The 26,182-nt window shown below is 42.5% G+C and overlaps 1 protein-coding gene across 1 annotated transcript in view; it reads left to right on the top strand.

Annotated features, from left to right (window-relative positions):
* The window catches only part of VPS53 (VPS53 subunit of GARP complex), a 1,983,995-nt gene that overhangs the window by 1,372,971 nt on the left and 584,842 nt on the right, over positions 1-26,182 (top strand). The window lies entirely within an intron of this gene.

The raw sequence follows: 26,182 nt of genomic DNA, 5'->3' as shown, positions 1-26,182 counted from the left end.
ACTCCAGTTAGCTGCTATTTCCAGTTTTCATGCTGCAAGTCAATCCTGTTCTCTGTTCACTTTTAGGCTATGCAAATCTTTCATGAAAGATGTTTTCTTATTAAGGCCCCCAATCAAGGATCCATCTCCTCCTTGGGACCCTCACTCTTGTGTTGTAGGTGGTGACCCAAGGACCCTTCGAATAAGCAGCAAGTTGCGACATGATGTTTCTGTCACAGAAAACTGTCCTTTTTGTGGTTATAACTTCCGCTAAGAGGATTTTGAAACAACAAGCCTTATCCTCCAAGCCTCCTTACATACCTTTTCAGAAAGACATTGTGTCCTTATGCACCAATCCTTCCTTTATGCCCAGAGTAGCTACTGAGAACAATATCAGTCAATCAATCCATCCAATTACTAGTTTTCTTTCCAGATTTCTCTAATAAAGGGGAGTATGTTCTCCATCTTCTAGATGTTCATAGACAATTCCATTTTTACCTGCACAGGACCAAACAACACAGGAAGTCTGATCAGCTTTTTGTAGCTTTCCCATCTACTAGACTTGGACAAGCGGTGTCTAAAATTACCTTGGCTAAATGGATATCTGGCTGCATTTTCTACATTTACTCATCCAAATGATTGGAATTGCCTAGACCTCCCAGGGCACATTCCATCAGAGGCATGGCTACTTCTACTGCTTTCTGTTATAGAACTTCCACTGATGATATATGTGCAGCAGCAACATGGTCCAACAGTCACACCTCTTTATTGCACTGCAAGTTGTTGGATATCATATCCAGGAGTAGGGTCTCCTTTGATTCGATGGTGCTGCAGCATATCCTTCTGCTAGGGTCACCAAAGATCTACGTATCTGGGGATTTTGACCATATTGTGAAGAGGAATGAAGAAGACAACATCAGATTAAAAGGTTATGTCTTACCATAACTTGGCATCTGTGTTGTCTTCCTTCGTTCCTCCTCACTTTCCCACCCAACCATCCCCCTGCCTCTTTTCTTCTAGAGGAACCCAGACTATGAAGGGACTCATATGTCCCATGTCTGAGCTTCTTCTGCCAGTCCTTGCTGTCTGGTGGTGAATATATGAAATCAACAAACTCGATCTGAGGTATTTGGGTGGATGTAGGGCACTATGAGTAAGAGGGAGGAGCTTGAGAGTCGGATCCAAGTATGTGAAATGTGGCCGAGCCGGATCCAAGACCCTATCTTGAGGACTGAAGGAAGACAACACAGATGCCAAGTTATGGTTAACACATAACCTTTTATTCAATGCTGTGAAAAAATAATGAAATGCACAGCTAACTCTTCCTGTTACTTTCTGCTCACATGGATAGGTTAGGACATTGGCATCATTTTGTGTAAATTGATGTGAACAAAGACCCAGCAAGTTATGTAGGCTTGAGTAAGCTGGATATACTATAAAATAAGAAAGAATAAGTGGTAAAAAAAAAAGCTTTATTGCTTTATTATTAGATGTAAATATGTGACGAGAATCCTTTCTCCAGACAGGTAGGAGTATTTACATATAAATAATCTGCTTTAATGAAGAAATATGTTTGTGTTCTTATCTGTGCTTTTATAGTTCATCTTTACTGTCCACTTGATCTGTTGCTTTTAGTAATAATTATTTATTTATTTATTTTTTATTTTGAAGGGTGCAGCATGAGTACTTCCTTTCTTTTGTGCCACTTTTTAAATTTTCTTGGGGCATATCCTCTTTGGTCTTTGCACAGCAGTACCATGCCATGGTTTGGTTTGGGCGGTATGAGCAGACAACAATCCTCAATTCATTCTGGCTATTGTTGCTGTTCATATCTCCTCCTAATGTTCATCATTTGCAGAATTCTTGTGTTTAGGCCACATCTTTTGGTGCAGAGGGATAAAGCTCTGATATTGACCCAGAAGACCCAAATTTTTCTAGCAGCTCAGGTGTTTATTGGAGCTGCTAGTCAAACTTTGGGGAAAGGAAGGGACACATGCTTATGAGCATACTCTCCGTGGTAGAATCCTCTCTGGAAACCGTGGATGACATAGAGGTGTTTGCCTACATCGGGGTTAGGGTTAGTTAATAAGTCACACATAGGTGTGGTGGGAATTGCATAGGTCCATTACATATCAGTCCCTTGGCAGTAGTGAACATATGTGGGAGTCTGGGCTCAAATAGAGAAAAAAATGACCGCCTTGACGGCGGCCCTCACAATTGACTTTTAACCCAGTAAAGGGAAATGGGTCATCTATGTCAGTAGGGAAGGGATTGTCAGCAGACATCAGTGGCAAAAAGACCGCCATACACACAAACACACAGAAAATGTTGTAGTCAATGCCTAAGAAGTTTGCACCCAGTAAATGTGCTTGTAACCCTTAGCTCATGATTCAAAAGCCCATCGGATGCCACCTTCATTGCCTAAGAAAAGATCATGACATCAGATGTCAACACTGTGCTTGATAATGTCATCATCTCTCAACACTTGTTGGTGACGGAAGCAATCCAGTGAAACAGCCTGTCGAAGGGCTAGTATAAGGATTCTGGGATGAATATGAAATGCAGAAGGTTAAGAAACTGTAAAATACAGGTACAAAAGCCTCCATGCATAGATTCTTCCATATCCACTGCATTAGAGGTGTGCGGTAATTCATCTACTGGGTTTTCATCCTCTAGTAAAAGGTCATGACACAGGTTTACATTTTCGGATATGTGCAGAGCTAAGTGGGAACTACCACCCCCGTGTACTCATTCTGGAGTGAAATATCCAGAGTTCAGTCACCATCTCCCTCCTCATTCAGCTAGGTTGGTGAAGAACCCACTGATGAGTAAAAAAACAGATCTGATGTTGTCAATTTTTATTCTGTCTTCAACCTGTGGGTTTGGTTCTGATCCTCGGAACATATTTGGCCGCTACAATAGCTCGTGGGAATCAAAAACTCTCAAGCTCATCTCTTACCCACAATGCACCTGTCTCAATTACCTCAGATCTCGTTTGCTGCTTTGTGAGTTAGACATGGTTCCATTTACTCTTGAGCCAGATAACTGAAATACATTTTTTCTATACTTCAATTTCTTAACTGTTTTTTTTATAAACGAACCCTTACCCTTCTAATTTTCTTGTACGAAAGTATTCTTCTGTACTATTGTTAGTATCCATTTTCCTTTACTGTTCTGTGTTTCTTACCTTTCCATTTCCTCTACACATTGTGTAGTTCTTGAATATCATCATTGATATTCCTTTTTTCCTTCTCCCTTTCCCGTTAAAAATAAATCACCTTTTTGTTACCCTTCCTTCTCAGCTCATCTCTCCTTACTTCATTGTTAACAGTGTATGTAGTGCATGCTATTTTCAGCATTGTAAATAATGACAAATGCCCAGTGGGTTTCAAACGCTGTGAGAAGTGTGGTCACAAAATTCCTTACTTGGACACACATTCTCTATGTGTGTATTGTTTGGGCCGCCTCCATCTTCAGGAAGACTCCTCCATCTGCCATTCCTACAGTAACAGAGCTCTGGTGGAGAGTAAAAAATAAACTGATACTGAAAGGCCAGCTTCCCTTCTGTTTTGTGGAGACCATATCTGGAATTACTTCATTATCAAAGGGAAAATCTAAAACTAAATTGGACCTTTGTAGTCCTTCCTCTTCTTCCTCCTCCAATGTTTCAGAGAAGTTAATGAAGATAAGGTCTTCAGTTCTTTTCCATCAGTTCTGAGCTCGAAGAAGGCAAGAGTTTTGGTTCTGTTTTCTCCTTTGGAACTGATTACCAAATTGTCTAAACCTTCACCTCTGACTGCTTTGTCGGAACCAAGAGTAATTTCTTCTAAGTCTTTGGACCCAGCCTTGTCTTCTGTGCCAGAGGGTCATGAAAAAAGGCATGTTTCAGTGCTGAGTTCCTTGGAACTGACAGCTCAATTTCAAGATTCATTTTCTACTGCATCTTTCCTAAAAAGGTCTCTGTACTCTCCATCAATTGATCTTTTTTTCAGACAGACTCCCTTCTCCCTTTTTGGAGAGACCCAGGTCACCGTCTCTTACATCTGCCTGTTTTTCTAGAAGCTTTACTGAGGACAACATGGAGAGGAAAATCCACTGGGTGCAAGGTGTGACAGTGACCACCTCAGTTCCTTCCCCACAGGTCAACTCCCCCCTTCTTTACTTCCTCCTCTAACTTCCATCGAAGCTTCAGAGACTTTGGGCCATCCGGTGCTGACTGCATTGGATCCAAAGATATCCTTACCTCTAGACTCGATGATTGCTCTGAGTTCTGCTGAGTTGGAACTGGAGAACCCTCTGAGTGCTATCTGTCCAGTCGGTTCTGAGGCACTTGAATCAACTATTTTTTCTGAGCCTTCTGTATGTCTGCTTCAGCATGGATCAGATCAGCCCCAGCTTCCACCTCGGGAGAGATTTCCTTGGGGCGGGGAGAGACTACAGCTCCAAGGTCCACCTTCTCGGATCCAGGGTCCTTTCCTTCCCTGGGTGGATCTGTTTTCAAGACTATGAAGAGAGCATGTCTGCAACAGCCAGTAAGTTGGTTCCTTCCTTCTTGGATGTGCGTGAAAGACCTTCGGAATGAGTACTACCAAATAAAGACTCGCAGGCAATCCAGAAGGTTTTTGCACTTCCCGCTGAGAGCCAGTCACTACCAATTCAGAGTACTGCCCTTTGGCCTCACCACAGCCCCCAGGGTGTTCAGCAAATGCACAGGAATAGTAACAGCTCACTTGAGACTGCAAGGATTCTGGGTGTTTCCATATTTGTATGACTGGCTCATCACAGCTGCAACCAGGCATTAACTGTTAGAGGCAAGAGAAAAAGTTCTCCAAACATGTTCTTACCTGGGCATAACCATAAATTATCAAAAATCTCACCTCAAGCCAATGCAAATACTGGATAAAAAATAAACTGATACTGAAAGGCCAGCTTCCCTTCTGTTTTGTGGAGACCATATCTGGAATGACTTCATTATCAAAGGGAAAATCTAAAACTAAATTGGACCTTTGTAGTCCTTCCTCTTCTTCCTCCTCCAATGTTTCAGAGAAGTTAATGAAGATAAGGTCTTCAGTTCTTGTCCATCAGTTCTGAGCTCGAAGAAGGCAAGAGTTTTGGTTCTGTTTTCTCCTTTGGAACTGATTACCAAATTGTCTAAACCTTCACCTCTGACTGCTTTGTCGGAACCAAGAATAATTTCTTCTAAGTCTTTGGACCCAGCCTTGTCTTCTGTGCCAGAGGGTCATGAAAAAAAGGCATGTTTCAGTGCTGAGTTCCTTGGAACTGACAGCTCAATTTCAAGATTCATTTTCTACTGCATCTTTCCTAAAAAGGTCTCTGTACTCTCCATCAATTGATCTTTTTTTCAGACAGACTCCCTTCTCCCTTTTTGGAGAGACTCAGGTCACCGTCTCTTACATTTGCCTGTTTTTCTAGAAGCTTTACTGAGGAAAACATGGAGAGATTGGAGAGGAAAATCCACTGGGTACAAGGTGTGACAGTGACCACCTCAGTTCCTTCCCCACAGGTCAACTCCCCCCTTCTTTACTTCCTCCTCTAACTTCCATCGAAGCTTCAGAGACTTTGGGCCATCCGGTGCTGACTGCATTGGATCCAAAGATATCCTTACCTCTAGACAAGATGATTGCTCTGAGTTCTGCTGAGTTGGAACTGGAGAACCCTCTGAGTGCTATCTGTCCAGTCGGTTCTGAGGCACTTGAATCAACTATTTTTTCTGAGCTTTCTGTATGTCTGCTTCAGCATGGATCAGATCAGCCCCAGCTTCCACCTCGGGAGAGATTTCCTTGGGGCGGGGAGAGACTACAGCTACAAGGTCCACCTTCTCGGATCCAGGGTCCTTTCCTTCCCTGGGTGGATCTGTTTTCAAGACTATGAAGAGAGCATGTCTGCAACAGCCAGTAAGTTGGTTCCTTCCTTCTTGGAACAGCCAGCTCTGTCACATTTGCATTTAGAACCTCAGCCATTGCCTCTACTGGGACAAAGAGTAATAAAGCCACAGGTTTCCCAGCAGGGTGCCCCCTCTTCTTACAGTACCTCACCAGACCACCCCACTGAGGAAGTCTCTAGGAAGAAGTACAAGAGGAAGCACTTGGTTTCTCCAGAAGAATCTATCACAGAAGACACAGATTTTGATGAGGGCAAAGGGTCCCCAAGATCACCTCCTGATGATGTCTTATTTAGAGACATCCTAGAAATCCTTAAGCAGAAAGGTGATTGGACGTTCAGCAATCCTTCGTCTGAGGAATCTGCGTACCTGCAGGCCTTTGGTACCCACCCATCTACTTCCTGGGTAACTCCACCTGCAGATGAGCTCATTGGGTTGATCTCTCTCTCTCTGGGCATGGAAGGTCCGTGATTCCATTGAGCCGATCCCATGGAGACCAGACAAAATTATCACTGCCCTCGAGGATAATCTATTCTGGACAAAAGGTTTGCCTGTGTATGTCATGGTCATGGCAGCAGCCACAAAAAAGGAATTAGCAGAGGAGAGTTCCTCTATCCATCCTCCCAACAAGGAGTCTTAGATGACGGATAGATTTTGGAAGCGAGTTTATGCATCAATGACCTTTGCCTTATGGTCCTTGAACTACCTGGCACATTTCACCAGACTACAGAGGGATTTGATTAAAGAACTTTTAGATATTCTCTCAGGAGCTATTTCTGAAGAAGTTTGGGAATCTATTCCCTCTCAGTTGGCCATGCCAAATTCCATTTCTAACTCTTCCATGAGGCTCATTTCACACATAGCTGAAAGAACAACCAGAGCAAGCGGGTTCAGGCGTCACCCTAAGGAGACACACTTGTATGCACTTATTTGATTTTGCGGAACCCTTTAAGTCTTCATTAGTCAGTGCTCCTTTTGACGGAATGTCCTTGTTTGGCCCTAAAGTTAAAGCCACGTTGACTAGGTGTGAGAAGGCTGGGAAAACCCTTTTGCTGTGGGTGTACGTTTTTCAACTCCTCAGAGATCCTTTTCAAGGAATCAACATAGCAGTGGGAAAATGTGGTTCAGGAAATCCCAAGGGTCTTCTCAAGAAATGTGGTGATAGTTTCCTCAGGGGCACAGGGGGTAACTATAATGGAATATCCAGCCCTCACAGCAGAGATGGCCAACAAAACCAAGGATACAGAGATTCCTTCTTTGGTAACCCCTTTCAGCTCTTGTGAAAGGAGGCCTGATTGTCTTTCTCTGGAGGCAGTCTGGGGTCGCTGGTCCCTGCATCAGAGAGCCTGGCTGCAGATAGCTTCCAATGCATGGATGCAGAGGATAATATCCAAAGGCTGTAGTTTACCATTTTCCTTTCCCTGGTCCACCCAGTCAGAAGGAACAAGCAGCACTGTAGATACAAAAGCTGCTAGAAAAGAGTCATCCAAGAGGTCCCACCAGACCAGAGCGAATCTGGAATTTACTCAAGGTTCTTTTTAGTGCCAAAAAAGACAGGACTGGAGGCCGATTTTGGATCTCAGCAATTTAAACAAATCAGTTTGGTGAAACAAATTTCGCATGGTCATGGTTCAGTCCATTTTTCCTTTTTTGGAACAGAACGACTGGATGTGCGTGAAAGACCTTCGGAATGAATACTACCAAATAAAGACTCGCAGGCAATCCAGAAGGTTTTTGCACTTCCCGCTGGGAGCCAGTCGCTACCAATTCAGAGTACTGCCCTTTGGCCTCACCACAGCCCCCAGAGTGTTCAGCAAATGCACAGGAATAGTAACAGCTCACTAAAGACTGCAAGGATTCTGGGTGTTTCCATATTTGTATGACTGGCTCATCACAGCTGCAACCAGGCATTGACTGTTAGAGGCAAGAGAAAAAGTTCTCCAAACATGTTCTTACCTGGGCATAACCATAAATTATCAAAAATCTCACCTCAAGCCAATGCAAATACTGGATTTCTTAGGGGCTTCTTTAAACACAAAGTCTGCAATAGTCTCCCTTCCCCCACAAAGACTGGAGACAATCTGATTTCAAGTCATGAAAATAATCAACAGAAACAAAGTACCAGCAAGATTAGTTCTTCAGGCACTGGGGTCCATAGTAGCATCTATAACGCTTGTCCCCTTGGCCAGATTTCACATGGGAATTTTACAGTAGCTGCTTGCAGCACAATGGTCCATGCCTTATCAACCAATGTCAGTGCCAATTGCAATCACCAGTATATGCCGAAGAGATCTTGTGTGGTGAGTTCAGTCAGATAAAATCTTACTTGGCCATCCTTTCATTTCCCCCTCGGCCCAAGGCCACAGTGACCATGGATGCTTCCCAGTTGGGGGGGGGGGCATTGTCTGGGGAGGATGGTCCAAGGCACTTGGTCCCCAGTAGAGGCCAATTTGCACATCATTGTCCTAGAGATGAGGGCCTTGCTTTTAGCATTGCAGGCCTTCCTGGATGCTCTCCCCTCAGGAACTATTGCAATTCAAATGGATGACACATCAGTAGTTTGGTACATGAACAAAGAAGGAGGAACCAGATCCTACCCATTGTGTCGAGAAGCTCTTCGAGTGTGGCAGTGGGCGATCTCATCCAAGTGTTTTTTCAGTGGAAATCACTTTCTAGGGAAGTCCAGTTGGATAACAGACAAATTGAGCAGGTGCATACTTTTACCTCACAACTCGTCCCTTAATCAGAAGGTGTCGGAAAAGATATTCGGAACATGGGGTCAGCCATGCTGTGACCTGTTTGCCTCTCTCCTAAACAACAAGTGCAGCACCTATTTTGCCCTGATCCCCTCACATGGGGAATTACCGAGAGATGTTGTTCTTCACAATTGGTCCCCTGGTCTCCTTTATGCCTTTCTTCCAATTCCATTAATTCCCAAGTTCCTACAGAAGGCAGTGAGGTTAAAGAGCACAGTTATCCTCATTGCACCTTATTGGCCTTGACAGATTTGGTTTCACTTCCTTTGACGTCACCTAATTTGACAGCCTTGGATTCTGGATCCAAGTCCAGATCTCTTGTCCTGCCTGACAGGCATGGCTCAGCCAGACATTTCAAATTTGAAGCTGACAACTTGGCTTCTCCAATTCCATTGGTAGCCATACAACCTATGCTCTCTTCCCCTGTCCGACATGTATTGTAATCTTCTCATAAACTATCTACACAAAAACTTTACATCAATAAATGGAAAAGATTTGCACATTGGGACGCCAGAATAACATTGAACCTTTTTCGGCCCCAATTCATGAGATTCTTCAGTTTTTAGCTTCTCTTTTCAATGAAGGGGCTTTGGCTTCCGCAATCAAAGTCAAATTAGCAGCTATATCCAATTTTCACATTGGTTTTCAAGGCTCCTCAGTTGCTTCTCACAAACTTTGTAAAGCCTTTTTGAGGGGGGCCTCTTCTTTTAAAACTTCCTTACAAAAATCCTCCTCATCCTTGGCACCTGAATTTGGTGTTGCAAGCAATCAGTCAATCTCCCTTTGAAACAGTTAATGATTGCGATATTAAGCTCCTGTCTTGGAAAACTATTCTGTTAGTGGCAGTAACTTCTGCTAGAAGGATTTCAGAGATTTAAGCTTTGTCTTCTAAACCACCATACCAAAATATTTCACAAAGATCGCTTTGCTCAGAACCAACTCCTCCTTTTTTTAACTAAGGTGATTTGAGAGACCAATATCAACCAATGTATTAACCTGCCAGTGTTCTTCCCCAAGTTCTCTAACAAAGGTGAATATTATTTACTTTTGCTAGATGTTCACAGCCAACTAAGTTGCTGTCTTCATGGAACAAAAGATTTCAGGAAGTTGGACCAGTCATCTGTTTCTTTCTTGGATACTAGACAGGGAAAACCTGTGAGCAAAGTGACATTATCCAGATGGCTCACTGATTGTATCTCATTCATAACATCTACCTCAAACGATAACAGAAATGTAATTCTTGGTGATTTCAAATTTAGCATGCTTAGTCCTATCTGTAATATCATCTCTATTGTATTGATCTTAAACGTCCATCAACCCATGCAACCAAAATGTAATAATGTCCACCACTTATTATTGGATCAAGTATTAACAAGCAGTTTCTGCCGTCACAGTGGACCCTTTCTCATTCAGTGATGACTGCTTAAATGTCTTCCTGCATCCTTCTATTTATCCACAACCCCTTTTTCCCATTTTGCACATGGGACCAGGGTGCCATAGGAAGAGTGAACAATCATCTAGAGTCAGTGTTCACACTGGTGGGTGGCTAGCCCTACAGTAGTTGTTTTTCCATACCACGCATGCATGCACACTCACAACTACAGCCAATTTAGTGTGTCCAGTCCACCTACCACATGTCATTGGAATTTGGGAGAAAACCAGAGCACCTGGTGAAAACCCTTGCAAATACAGGTAGGTATGCAGACTACACACAGAAGGCATGCCAACTAAGATTTGAACCAGATCACCCCTGCTACACAAAAAAGAAATGAAAAAGAAACTCTTAATAGTGTCATTCACTTATTACTGTATCTAGTATTAACAAGCAATCTTTCTATTCTTTCTCCTCTAAGTGTACCCCCCTCATTTAGTGAGCACTGCTCCTTATGTTTTTCCCTGAATCATACCTGTGAAAAAAAAATAAAATAATAATAATTCTGATTTAAATCAGACTCCAACTTCAACAATCTTAAAAGTAGCCTATCCATTATGGACTAGTCACCTACAGTAAGTTGATCTGATTCAATTGCTTGGCAGAATTACTCATAAAAATACTTATAAATATCCAAGACACTCATTTTCCAAAAAAATCACAAGGCTGTACAAGCCCAAAGGGAAACTATAGGTAAATACATCCTTAAAGCCCTTCCAGAATTCATGGAAATCAAACACATATCTCCACACAGGAAGTACTCAGAAAACTTTATAACCTTGTCAGTTAGGCAGTATAGGACTGCATCAAAACCACCTAATAAAATTTTAACCAATACTCCATAATAAACTCTCTCAAACATCTCTGGAAAGAGATAACCCAATTAACAGGCCACAATGCCACACCTACTTCAGAAAGTGCAACAAACCAGTAAGCATTGTCTAACATTCTCATAGAATTTAGCAACCCATACAGCTTTCTGCTTCTGTCACACATCCATCCCATTTACCCCTTCACCCCCCTCCTATACAGTTTATTTTACTTTAAAAATGCAATTAAAAACCTAAATCCCCTAGTAGAACAGGTAAACCTAAGTAGCACCCCTGGCATAAGACAATGCACTTCTTTGGTTCATATATAATTGCATGGACTACATTTCTTTTCCCATTCAACACATTTACAATCTGTGCTTAACACAAAACCCTGTGCCTGATATTTGGAAATGGCAATTGTTAGACCATTATCCAAACAACCAAAATCCACCAATATCTCACATTTCTGCACGATTTCAATACTACTTACTCTATGGAAGATACTAGAGAAGATCATATATGTACAGCTTTCACAATACATTAGCCTGTACCACTTACTGTCTTCTAAACAGCATGACGTTTGGTCAGGTCACAGCACAAGTAAGTAAGTTGTAGGTACTCTTAATAGTATCTTTTAGTAAATATGGATCAAGGTATACTAGCAGGGCCATCTTCACAGACCTTACCAGAACTTTTGATCTTATAGATCAATCAGTTCTCCTAATTATAATAAGAATTAGTTCTAATGCTATTCCTTGGTTCAAGAATTATCTCACTAATCTTCACTTTGCTGTCAGTGTTAACTCTGCAACTCCATATAACTTGGATGAATATCCTGACACTGAAAACTCCTGAAAATTGTTAATTCTCTGAGATGTTCTTGTCTACTGCTTTTAAGATTAATTTTTATGTGACCAAGTGACACAGCAGCTAGGATTGCTTCATCAGGTATCTCTTTGCACATGGCAGTCTGGTTCCATGTCATACTTTTTCTCACAATGATTTGAGCACCATATTATGGATGCTGCTTCCACAGGAGAGGCCTCTTTTTAAATCAGAGGCACTTTGGTTTTTAATTTCTCCAAATGCTTTTGGCTTCTGATACTGCAGCAGGAATGGACCCCATTCCTGAATCAGAGCTCAGTTAGAGTAAAAGCAATTATTGTTGATTCTCTCTTTGTTTACGAAGAGTGCTGTTCCCAGCACCCCACAATACACCCAGAACTCCCTCTTATGCAGTTCATATGGAGTTGCATATATATTTGTAGCATATTTAAGTACACTTCAGTTCTTTTTTTATTAGCCCTGTTGTACTTACTACTGTTGGAAGTGCTTGGGTATTTTTATCCCACATTGCTGTAATTTCTGCTTGCAAATCCTGGTAATTTATGACTTCGTCTCTCTCAGAATGCAGGACACTTTAATTGTTGGGTGTAGTTGGTTCAGTGATTAATGATGTTTTTGCCCTTTATTCTTTTTTCTGATATCTGTGATTTCTTGCCTATACTTTAACTGTTGGCATTGGATGATCGATCCCATGTAAACAAAACCCCATTTTCAGTAATGCTTTGTTGTTCATTTCTCCAGTGTTTCTCAACTACATGCATGTTGTAGTGTTTGCACAATTCACAATGCAGTATACATGCCCTCAGCTATGAGTGTATTGCAGTTAACAATGAGATGCGTTTCTGTTTCTTCCACTTTTTCTGTAGACTTTGTAAACCAGAATTACTGTAATGGGCTGTCATAAGATGCCATTATTAGCAATTTATCTTTTGGTCTAAATTCTCCTCTCATTAACCATTCATACATCAAATCTAAATTAGCATGAGGTTGTTCCCGAAATTCTCTATACTTGCCACTATGATTGTAAGCTTTCAGTTTTCTTTATAGTTTTTATATATATATTTATATATATATATATATATATATATATATATATATAAAGGTATTATGACACTTTCTTTTGCTGCCTGATTTATGCCTGCTAAAGGTTTGAGTTACATTCCACCCCTTTCTAAAATGCTTCTGCTAATCTGAACAAAGATGTCTTAGAAATGTGTGTGTAGTTCCATGACTGCAAACATATACAAATAGTTAGTTTCGGGGAAGTCCATACCTCCTTCAGAAAGAGGGAGATACAATTCTGTTGTTTTATAGACTGTTTTTATACATTATTTGATCAGTACAAAGCATTTTTCTTGTCCCACTAATATAGTACTGTTTGGGGCCACTCAGTTACACCTTTTGCATTTCTACATTTATCAAGACCAAATAAAATTTTTCTATAACCTGAAAAAGTTTTAACCATTTGTAGCTATGCTTGCAGATGTTTATCTGATGAGCTGTGCAGCTTTAAATCATCCTCAAAAAACTGGATGAAATGCCTTTAAACAAGGTTGGTTTCTGTTAAGATATAACCATAACTTAATCTATTAAGCAAACAGATTGAGTTAAGGGCAGTATAAAACAGTAGTGGTGAAAAATATCCCCTTGGAATACCCCCCTTTGGATTTGTATCCCTGGGAAAATAATTTTACCTTTATTGTAACTCAGCTTTAAAGACGTTTGCCATTGTTTCATAGTCACTGCAGTGTAAATGATCAATGTGAGATGTAAGTTATACAAGTATTCTGTAAGCTATCAATATGAAATGCTGATTAATGTTTTTTTTTTATTTTTGCACTTGGAGGGACAATAGGGCAGTGTGCTATCCCTGGTGGAGACCACAAAGATCACTGCACTTGCTACAGGGTGCTGGGGGAGAGGCAGGGCTGCTTGTAGTTGTAGGCAATACCTTTTGCAGAAGTGGAAGACATCTTCTGCGGGCAGCCTATTATGTGCCTCCTCCCCAGTCCCTCTCCATGTGCACATATATTAGGGCTGGGAGAAAAAGAGAAAACCTGCAAACCACTCCAGAGGCTGTCTGGATAATAACCCCTCTCTGTTGGCTCTTGCACACTGAGGTAATGAATGGGTTGAGTGACTGAGAGAGTGTCTGATAGCAGTCTGCGTGGGCAAAAAGCTAAAAAAATGCCATTTCACAGTTTGATATTTATCCTTTAGGTCCTCTTGCTATGCATCCAGAGAAAGCTATGGCTTTTGCTCAAGCTGTAAGTAGGCATGACAGAGCCCTCACTGTGGTGTAAACTCTGGTTTTCCATTAGGAGGCTAGTTGTGTATGCTGAACACAGCTTGATAACCTTATAGTCAGAGCTGATGGCTTTGTGACATTTTCTGAATTGGCAATGCCCCACATTTGGTCAGTCATCATCCTTTGTTGTTGAACAGGTGCATTACAGAAGAATTAGTAGCCTAAATCAGTTCCTGCTTTTAAAAGGAGCCTTGGCTGAAGCACCATAAGAACAATAGTTCATTTTTTAATATTTTGGCCTTTAAGATATCTGGGGTAGGGAATTCATTCCAGTTTTGTGTCTCATTGACTTCTCTTCATCTGTTACATTCTCTCATTGTCGGCTACTCTCTACTGTAAACCTTATAATGCATACCTTACGTAGGTGTTAATTTGACTTTCTTGTGTATATTTTGTACCTTTGTTTGTTATATTTTGTCTTGCACATGATGTTGGTTTATTGTACTTATCATTTTTCCCAGGCTGAAACTGAAATTGGTCATTTGTGTTCAGTGTTCTACCCTGGTTAAGAAATTCAAGTAAAATAAAGTAAATACATGACTGCTTGGATAGTAACCATTACAAATGTATTTGTTGCCCGAGTGCTACTTGGTGATTATCAGTGGACATACTGGCTGCCTGTTGGTGCATCAAGAGTTAGAAGAAGATGTTCATCGTGCATACAGCTGCAGTCATAATAGATGGGTTCTCCTGCCGTCAGGCGGGTCCTCGGTCGGCCGAATTAAAAAGTCTAGGTCCAGCGTCGGATGTCATCGCTTCTTCCCTGATGTCAGTGCGACAGGGGTATAAGAGAACCAGCCGACGCCATTTTCTTCAGTCTTTCTTGCTGTGCGGTGCCCGAAGCAGAAGCAGTTCGCAAGTGCCGGTCGGCCAGCTCCTGAGATTACGAATATTTTTCAACCGAAGACTTTTTGAAAGCTAATTACCCCGTTGGGGAAACTTTTCTTGCCTCAGACCGATGTCAGACAAAGTTAATAATTGCATTTCATGTGGGAAGCAAATACCGCATAAGGATTTCCATTCCCTCTGTATTCCTTGCTTAGGCCCAGACCACGACGTCTCGGCCTGTCGTTTTTGTGCTACATTCAACAGACGCACTATTAAGCGTCGGGAGGAGTTCGCCCAACACTATTTTGGCAAAAAATTTAATTACATTATGTCGTCGGATACTCTAACTCCAGTTTTGGGTAAAAGACTCAAAGATAAGGACCAACATACGAGGTCTGCGACTTCTACCGCCTACGCAGCCCCTGACTACCGATGACACTTCATTAGCGGTGTCTTCTGTGCCCGAGGTTGCAGGCTCTTCAGCCCACACCCCGACTACAGATACCGAAGCCACTCTTGGCAGGGAAACTCAGAGTTTAGATAGGCCTGCCTCCTCTCAAGGTGTCTTCAGGCCCTCTTCTTCTTTTTCCATTAAGGCTTTCACTAAATCTAAAGCAGCCATGCATTCTAAAAGACAAGCTCCACAGGGCCCCACTCAAGGCCCCATGCCTAAAACGCAGATGCTCAAAATGGCTGAGGATTTGATTACTCTTATCAGGGGTTCTCAACCCCCCTCGGACAAAAGGCCCAGAGTGGAGGATGAATACCCTTCCTCGGACCAGGCCTCCATTACTTCAGAACATTCTGAGGACCGGGAACATTCATACTCCCCTTTTGAAGATTCTGATGCAGAGTAGTCCATTCCCTCTGTCTCCCCCCCTGAGGATTTCTCTTTTGGGGAAACCTTACATACCTTGAGGGAACACTTCCACTGGGAAGGTCAAGAGTACTCAGACTCCAAGAAAAGGCTCAGGGATTTCCTCTTGCTCCCTCAGCACAGGCCTCTGGCTATACCTCCTGTCTTGGACATACTAGATGATGTGTATTCAGAGGCCAGCCTTAACCCAGATTCTTTACCTCCAGCTCCAGTCAAGCCTGACAGGTATTACCGGGTTCCTGATTCACACCAATTCCTATACAAAAGTCATGCAGCTGACCCAGAAACTATTTCACAGGGTCCCAAGGGAATTAAGGCCTCCACTGCCAAAACTTTATTACCTTCAGAGAGAGATTTCAGAGCTTTAGAAAGGTGGGGGGAAAAAGGTATACACCTCGGCCACCTTAACCATGAGGGCATTAAACTGTCAGTTCCATATGTTAAAGTATCAACAGTTTTTGTTATCTCAGTTAAAAAGCAAAATGTCACAACCTGAACAACCAGACTTGAAGGAGTTGCAGGATTTGTTGCATAGTGCAGAGCAAGTGGGTAAACATACCTTGCAATGTGGTTTTGATGCTTTAGAGGCTTCATGTAGAGCTGCTGTTACAGGATCAGTCATACGTAGACATGCTTGGCTCAAAGAGCAAACCTTACCAGATCATGTCAAAGCAAAATTACTAGATGCACCTCTTCAAAAAGATGTATTGTTTGGTGTTAAAGCTGAAGAGGTATTAAAGAAAATGGAGGAAAAGGCAAAATCAATGCAAACAGTGAAAGATTTTCTACAGGTACAACCACCACGTTTCAGTAGAAATTGGCCTACAAAAAATTGGTCCTTTCCAGCCACGGACAGACCTCAAAGAAGTAGATACAGGCGCCCGAGGGGTAGAGGACAATCTCAAGGATCATTTAGAGGCAGACAATGGCAAGCTCCTACACCAAGAGGTGGTGAGGATAGTTCACAGCCATTCAGAAAGCAGAACCAATGACTTTCCCCTTTGCATGCCAAGCAACGCTCAAATGGCAGCACCTTTAGGCGGAAAACTGGCATTATTTTTGAAAAATTGGCATATTATCACAAAAGACAAATGGATCCTGGACATCATAGACAGAGGCTACAGATTCCACTTTCACACCCTTCCAAAAATGAGAGGCATGCCAAACCTGCCACACAATCAAAGGGCAAAGGCACAAAAACAAATTTCAGATCTCATAGACATGAAAGCTATTCAAGAGGTACCTGCACAAGAGCAAGGTCTAGGTTACTATTCCTGGTACCAAGGAAGGGCAAAGATTGGAGACCTATTTTGGACCTATCCATCCTAAATACATATTTACTCGTACCAAAGTTCAAGATGCTCACATTACAGCAACTTCTTCCCATGCTGGGCAAGGAGTCTTGGCTGGTAACCTCAAGGAGGCATACCTGCATGTCCCAATCAGACAAGATTGCAGAAGATACCTCAGATTTCTTGCAGGTTCAATCCATTATCAATTCTCTGCATTGCCCTTTGGCTTATCTACTGTGCCCAGAGTGTTCACAAAATGCCTGGCATCAGTAATTGCCTTCTGCAGACTTCAAGGGATACAAATATACCCATATTTGGACGACTGCCTGATCCAAGCGGACAGCAAGCACATACTTCTGAAACACCTGGCGTTTGTAATGATGATGTTGAATTCTCTGGGATACACAGTCAACAAAAAGAAATCAAGACTAATACCCTGTCAAACAATAATTTTCCTGGGTGCCAGCTTGAATACAAACACCCAGATGGCCTACCTCACGCCAGAGAAACAAGGGCAACTAACTCAATACTTCAGAAAACTGGCAACTCTCACCAGGCTGACTGCAAGGAAAATCCTGTAGGCTCTGGGATTCATGGCATCTTGCATTCTGCTAATCCCATGTGCAAAGCTGCATATGAGGAAACTTCAATGGTACCTAAAAAACTTATGGTCTCAACACAGCCACAGTTTGGAAACAATTATACCACTGATTCCATGTCTTCAAAAGGAATTTCTATGGTGGGCTCAAGCATGCCAAAGAAACATAGGTCTCCCATTCTGCAAGCCTCAAGCAAATCAAGTCATCACAACAGATGCCTCGGACTACGTCTGGGGGGCGCACATGACAGATCAGTGCATTCAGGGCAAATGGTCACAAAAAGAAAAGCACCTACACATCAATCAAAAGGAAATGCTAGCAGTAATAAATGCTATTATGGCTTTCAAAGACCTACTGCATCCAGGCCAGCTATTGATAAGGACAGACAACACCACAGTGATGTGGTACATAAACAAACAGGGAGGAACCCATTCATATCCCCTATGCAGGCTAGCCATGTCTCTATGGAACATGGCTCTGGAATTACAAATCCAACTTCAAGCACAGTTCCTGCCATGCAAGGAAAACACGCTGGCAGACAACCTGAGCAGAAATATGACAGATCCACACGAATGGAGGTTGCATCCTCAAGTCTTTGCAAAGATAATTCAAGCATGGGGAAGGCCAGACATAGATCTCTTTGCCACCCACAGAAATTACCAATTGACAAAATTCTGCTCTAGGACCTTTCATCCACAGGCCTGGAAAGTGGACGCACTCTCTTTCAGTTGGACAACAATGACAGTTTATGCCTTTCCACCTCTTCCTCTGCTGCCCAAAGTTCTATTAAAAGCCAGAGCAGACAGACCAAGGATGATTCTCATTGCTCCAGACTGGCCAAGACAACACTGGTACCCACACCTGAGGAGCCTGACGCATTCCCCACCATGGAATCCTGCCTCTAATGCCTCTTCTACTGACTCAGCACAACTTCAAAACTCTTCACAGTCAGCTGAAAACACTCAATCTAGCCGCATGGAGGATTCCTTAAATTCACAACAGACCCTACTCTCCAAGGAGGTGCAGGATGTCATTTTGGAGGCCAGAAGGCCTTCTACGAGAAAAGCCTACTCTGAAAAATGGAAACGGTTTTGTGCCTGGAATCAGAAAAAGGGTCAGAATCCTGGAATACTGAATTTACCTCAAATATTACAGTACCTAGCTGAGATGCTAAACAGTGGACTTTCATTCTCCTCCATCAAAATCCATGCCTCAGCCATTTCTGCAGAATACAACACTGATCCTCCTTTATTCTCTCACCCTCTCTTAAGACAGTTCCTCAGAGGGGCTAAGAATATAAAACCCCCAAGGAAGCAACCAGTACCTGCTTGGGACCTCAATTTCATTCTAGAAAAACTGACCCTGCCTCCTTTTGAGCCAGCTGCATCAACAGAACTGCAATATTTGTCATGGAAAACAGCCTTCCTTCTGGCTATCACCTCAGCACGCAGGGTTTCGGAACTACAAGCCCTCATGGCTGTGCAGCCTTTCATCATTTTCCATCAGGACAGAGTTTCCTTACGGACCAATCCTTCCTTTATGCCAAAGGTAGTATCCAGGGTGGCCTTGAATCAGGCTATCCACTTACCTACCTTTTACCCTAATCCACAAAACAAGGGGGAGAGATTACTACATTTCTTGGACATTCACAGACAGCTCCGTTATTACTTGGACAGAACAAAGCCTTTCAGAAAATCAGAGCAACTCTTTGTGTCCTATGCTACAGGTGCTCAAGGGAAGCCTATTTCCAAACAGACAATCTCAAAATGGATAGCCCACTGTATACGCTTTTGTTACTCTCTTCATGGTAAACCTGTACCTACAGGCATCAGATCTCACTCCACAAGGGCCACAGCTACCACTGCAGCTTTCCTCAGGGGAGTTCCTACTAAAGATATTCTGGAAGCAACCACTTGGAGTTCTGTACATACTTTCTCCAAGCACTATCACCTACCATTATACTCCAAATCTAGAGCAGGCTTTGCCACTGCAGTCTTGCAGGGCATCCTGGCTCCCCCTAGTTCCTCTTAGTGCCTACCGCCCCTTTTTTAGCTTTGGGATTCTACCCATCTGTTATGACTGCAGCTGTATGCACGATGAACATAGTACAGTTTTGTACCTACCATAAATGTAGATGTTCGAGTGCTAATACAGCTGCAGTCCAGGTTTCCCTCCCTCCTTCCCCTCTTGGGACAGGCCTAATGACCAACACCCCCTCATACAACTTCATTGGGGTATTCTTTTATGGTGTATTTGCTTGCAACTACTGTTTTTTTGATTATTTTGCATTGCATTATTACATAAATTTATGTTTTGCCTTCCTTCTGGGGGCACCTGACATCTGGGGCAAGAAAAACTGAAGAAAATGGCGTCGGCTGGTTCTCTTATACCCCTGTCGCACTGACGTCAGGGAAGAAACGACGACATCCGATGCCGGACCTAGACTTTGGAATTCGGCCGACCGAGAACCCGCCTGATGGCAGGAGAACCCATCTGTTATGACTGCAGCTGTATTAGCACTCGAACATCTACATTTATGGTAGGTACAAAACTGTACTTTTCCTCCAGTTTGCTATGACTGTATCAGGGCTTTCAGCATTAATGTACCATCAATAGATGTCTCTTCACAGAAAATGAAACTTTGTATTACAGATGTCCCTTGGTCTTTTCCATATCTAAAATAACAAAACCCAGCCCAAACTGATAGTGGTAACAGAGTGACCAAAAAATGTATAACCACTGAAACACTCCACAAGGTAATTGGGCAGTTAAAACAGAAATAACCACGAAGCACTTTAGCACAATAAAACTTTAATCAAGCCTTCGTCCCATTGGAGTTTATCAAAAAACTAAGAAAAAAAGACTACAGCTATTTATACACAAATAAAACTTAACAGTTCATTTAATCAACAATTAAGCAACCTCATTAACTAATAATTATTTTGAAAATATTTAAAAAAACACAAAAACAGTACACAAACTGTATAGATAAATATGTTTAAATTACCTTGAGCCTACATTTTTTTAAAAAACATTTTATATTAATAGTACCGTTAATACCTGGTGAACAATTAGTACCAAGTTTTAATTGCCACAGGGTTTCTTTTTGCTCAACTTTGTTCTTAAAATCACCCTCTTTTCATGTCCACTGCTGTTTGTTGAAATACCACAAAGACAATTTTTTTAAAACTCTTACATTCCAATGTGTGCTTGAATAAAACATTTTTAGCTTTTAATGCATATGAATGCTCCTTAATTCTAACCTCAGGACTTCCAGTGGTCATTCCTATGTAATAGGCACAATAGTATGTGCACATACTAATATATACTACACCTTTAGACTTGCAATTAAAAACACAAGAAATCTGAATAGTGTGGTTTATGTGATCTAAACTTAGCAAAGGTCCCTCCATAATAAATCAACATACAGAACAATTGAAACATGTGTACATTCAATTATTTCTGTTTTCACTGCCCTATTACCTTGTGGAGTGTTTCACTGGATATATGTTCTTTTCCATATGTAGATGAGTAGCTGTCAGTGTTTCTCTACTAGATCTTGATTTTGAGGACTCTGTGAACCTTGTGGTTCCAGTCATTAACTGTCTCAATGAAGTGTGTCAATCCCAGTTCTATTGTAAACTCTCCTTTGGGTTAGTCCTGAGCTTCCTTTGCTGTCGCGCTTTTGTTTTAAGTGGGGAGTGCTCAGAACCTGAAAAGTTTTTCTTTTTGGGTTTCTCATTGCCACGTATTCTGACCTATGTACTTGATTGCTTCCTGTGACTGATGGCAGCCATTGTACTCAAGTTGTCACACTAGCTTTCCATCAGATGAGAGTGCTCATTTGAATACTGTGTTACCAGTGAGTTCAAACCTGTCACTTCCTGTCAGGCCTGATTTGGGACCCTGTTACCACTCCATCGGGAAATGCATAGCTTCATAGGATCTAGAGTAGAGATGCCCCTTCCTGCCTCCAATATGAAGCAGATTCTAATTTAAGATGCTTCATTAGAGGGTTGGTGAGCCCATTTTTAACAAAGGTTCTTAAATGATAACTTCCATTCATTTAGACAACCAGGCTGTGACCTAGAACTTGCAAATGCATGTGACAACAGTATCATGCCTATCTGCTGGGAAACTGTTTTAGGTTCAGCTTTATCCAGGGGCCACCAAAACTCTCTGGTGTCATTCTGTATCCAAGGAGAGGCAACATCATCTGACTGACATAGCAAGGTGCTGCACCAGTTTAATTTTCAATTTTAGACTAAGTTGCAATAACAATTTCTATAGGTGACCAGAGGTTTATCTATTTAGTGTTATGAATGAGGGATTTTGCAAATTGTCCCTTTCTCTTCAGCAAAACATAGGGGAGTAGATAATGGATGTAATCTCTAGGAATCTGGATGGGATGTTTCCATATGCTTTTCCCACTTGTCTTCCTTTGCTGGTAAAGTTTCGATGGAAAGGTCCACGCTTATGTTCTGTGATAGTCTAGGCAGGCCTAGTTCTTGTCTGTAGAGTCCCTAGCATTTACAGACCCAGTCCTGGACTACGTAGGAGTAGCTGTATTTCTGTGTAATGAGGATAGACTCTACCTCAAAGTGTAGATACTTCACTAGATCTGATTCTCTGCTTTGGTTACCCAGGGTAGTTGTAGAAGTCTTTTAATGTACTTGGACCGTATCTTCCAGGGCCACTTAAAATGCCAAATGAAAGAGGTTTTCTATTGTGGCTACAAATGTTACTCACATTTTCCAGTGTTGAGTCTTGCAATTATTTTTCACATTTACAACCATTTTTTTATTTGAGTGTAACTTATTTTGAAATTAAAACAAATGCCTTGGCATTTTCATTCTTTTACAATATTGTATAGGTACAGAACTTTGTTACAGCACCATTTAGTTTACCATTTCTTAGCAGCATTCTTTATCTAAGGTCCCCTCTATGGAGTCTTGCTTCATTATGAAATCCTGATGTTCTTCATACCACATTGCTGCAGTCCTAACACTTGGGTAGTCCGCTGTCCCAGTCGGCCCGAATACCAAAGTATATGGCTGACGTCGGTCAAGGCGCATTAGTCTGACGTCAGGACGTCAGGGTACAAATGCGCATGACCGACGTCATATCCTCAGTCTTTTTTGCCGCATGGTCCGATGCAGAAGCAGTTTTGCAAGTGCAGGTTGGCGTTCTGAGATTTTCCGAAGTCGGAGTTTCAGACCGAATCCAAATTGGCTAAGTACCCCGTTGGGGATTATTTTGGTTTTTTCTTGCCTCAGTATTTTACCGGATGTCAGAAAAAGTGAATAACTGTATTTCTTGTGGGAAACAGATACCTCATAGGGATTACCATACCTTGTGTATACCTTGCCTAGGGCCTGAGCACGGCGTTGTTGGCTGTCGCTCTTGTGCTAGATTTAACAAACGCACTATAAAGAGAAGATTAGATTGTGCCAGGTTAGTTTTTGGGAAGCGGTGTAATTATAAAATGCCGTCGGATGCTCCGGCGCCCGGCTTATCAAAAAGCGCAAGGACAAAACAGCAAAGCCTAGGCTGGAAGAACTGTCCGTCCCGGACGTCGGTTCTTTAGAGGGCTCGGTGGAGCCAGGGTTCAGCCAGAAATTTCTTTGGAATCCCAGGGAGAGACTTTATTACTGCAAGATGTGACCTCTCAGGAGGTAGGCCAGGCGGAAGGGGCTTCTCAGGTAGCTGTTCTTCCCTCCCTTCCTAAGGTGGTTAGGCCCTCCCCTGCTGTTTCCAAGGCTTCTCCCAGGGGCAGGCCAGGTTTTGTTTCAGGAGTTACCCCTAGTTTTCAGGGTCTGTACCTAAGAAGCATATGCTTAAGATGGCAGAAGATTTGATTACAATGATTAGAGGTTCTATGCCCCTCCTGATAAGAGGCCTAGGGTGGAACCTGAGCTTGGGAGTTTTGAGCAGTGTTCGGATGCTTCTGAGTCTTGGCTGAAGACTTGCAGGAGTATTCCCCTTACTCTGATTCTGATGTAGATGATTCTACTCCTTCTGCTTCTCCTCCTGAGGATTTTTCATTTTCAGAGACTCTTCATTCCATGAGGGAGCATTTTAAATGGGAAGGTCAGGATTTCTCTGATTCCAGGAAAAGGCTTAGGGAATTTTGTTTCTACCCCAGCATAGGCCTTTAGCTATACCTCCTGTTCTAGATGTGGTAGAGGATGTTTTGCAGAGGCTTCTCTGAACCCTGACTCTTTGCCTCCTGCTCCAGTTAAACCGGATAGATATTATAGGGTGCCTGAAGCTCATAAGTATCTTTTAAGAGTCCTAGGGCAGACCCAGAAACTGTTTCACAGGGGCCTAAAGGTGTTAAGGCTTCTGTTGTTAAAAATCCTGTTCCTCCAGATAAAGAGGCTAGGGCTTTGGATAGATGGGGAAAGAAAGTGTATACTTCTTCCACTTTGGCCATGAGAGCTTTGAATTGCCAGTTTCACATGTTGAAATACCAAAATTATCTCCTTTCACAATTAAAGTCTAAGGTAGATGCTTTGGCGGAAGGTATTGAGTGTAAAGAGTTGCAGGATTTAGTTCATGTTTCTGAACAGGTGGGTAAGCATTCTTTGCAATGTGGTTTTGATGCTGTGCAGGCCTCTTCGAGGGTGGCTGCCACTGGTTCGGTTCTTCACAGGCACGCCTGGTTGAGGGATCAGAATTTAGCTGAGCATGTGAAAACAAGGATTTTAGATGCTCCTTTACAATCTGATGTGTTGTTTGGTTCGCCTGTGGAAGCAGTTCTAAAGAAAATGGAAGACCAGGCTAAGTCTATGCAGACTGTTAAAGATTTTTTGCAGGTTCAGCCTCCAAGTTTAGTAGAAATTGGCCTACCAAGGGGTGGACATATCCTGCTTATGATTCCGAGTCTAGGGGTAGGTCTAGGCGTGGTAGAGGCAGAGCTCAAGGTTCTTTTAGGCCTAGAACAGGGAGTTCACCTGCTCAGTCTTCTGGTGAGGGCAGGGGTCAGTCCTTTCGTAAACAGACACAATGACCTGCCTTTTCAGCTGCCAGAATCTTCTCGGCTGGCAGCACCTTTGGGAGGAAGGTTGGCACTTTTCAAAGAAAACTGGAGTTTAATTACCCAAGACAGATGGGTATTGGATATCATTCACCACGGTTACAGGTTTTATTTCCATACCTTGCCTCCTTTCAAAGGCATGCCAGACATTCCTCCTCAACAAAGGAAAGAGGCTCACAAGCAAATTTCTCTGTTGCTCCAAATAGGGGCCATTCAGCCGGTTCCTGTGCCAGAAAGGGGCCTAGGATTTTATTGTCGCCTGTTCCTAGTACCAAAAAAGGGGAACACGTGGAGACCAATTTTGGATCTCTCTATCCTCAACACTTATCTGGACATTCCCAAGTTCAAAATGTTGACGTTACAACAGCTTTTACCTCTGCTGGGCAAAGATCACTGGATGGTAACTTTGGATCTCAAGGAAGCTTACCTTCATGTTCCTATCAGACTAATTTGCAGGAAGTATCTGCGATTTCGAGCTGGGAATTCTCATTATCAGTTCTCTGCATTGCCCTTTGGCTTATCTACTGCAGAGTATTCACAAAGGTTCTGGCTCCAGTGATAGCTTTCTTCAGGCTAAAAGGAATACAAATCTATCCTTATTTGGACGATTGCCTGATTCTGGCTCAAGGAAGGGACGTGCTTCTTCAGCATTTGGAATATGTGATAGCAGTGCTAAGATGCCTAGGGTATTCTGTGAGCGAAATAAAGTCCAGTCTAGTACCCTCTCAAGACATGTGCTTTCTGGGTGTGAGACTGAATACAGCAACCCAGATGGCCTTTTCAACCCCGGACAAACAAAAGAATCTTTCTCTTTACTTCCATCAACTATCTCATCAGTCCGGGCTGACTGCAAGGACAGTCCTTCAAGCCTTAGGGTTCATGGCATCTTGTATTCTGGTACTTCCCAATGCCAAACTGCATATGAGGAAGCTACAATGGTATCTCAAAGATGTATGGACACAGCACTGCCAGGATTTGGACACTGTCATTCAAATAATACCTTGCATTCAAAAGGAATTTTTGTGGTGGGCTCAGGAATGTCACCTAAACAAGGGACTCTCTGTGACCCGGCCAGAGGCGAGTCAGATTCTAACGACAGATGCCTCAGACACAGCTTGGGGAGCTCATCTGAATGGAAAGTGGATACAAGACAAGTGGCCTGCCAGACTGCAGCATCTACATATCAACTTGAAGGAGATGTTAGCAGTCCAGTTTGCATTACTGGCTTTCAAGGATTTACTTCTTCCAGGGCAGGTGTTGATTCTAACAGACAACACAACTGTCATGTGGTACATCAACAAACAAGGGGGAACACATTCTTATCCTCTATGCAGGCAAGCAATGATTTTGTGGGAGACTGCGTTAAGCTTGCAGCTGAATCTTCAAGCAAGGTTTCTGCCAGGAGCACAGAACTCCTTAGCAGATGTGTTAAGCAGGCAAATCATGGATCCCCACAGTGGAAACTGGATCTTCATGTATTTCAGACATTGACAGTGTCATGGGGAACTCCAG

This window comes from Protopterus annectens, chromosome 13.part0 (assembly GCF_019279795.1).
Source record: "Protopterus annectens isolate FY-2018-M chromosome 13.part0, PAN1.0, whole genome shotgun sequence".
Taxonomy (NCBI): Eukaryota; Metazoa; Chordata; order Ceratodontiformes; family Protopteridae; genus Protopterus; species Protopterus annectens.
This window is presented reverse-complemented; position numbering and strand designations above follow the sequence as displayed.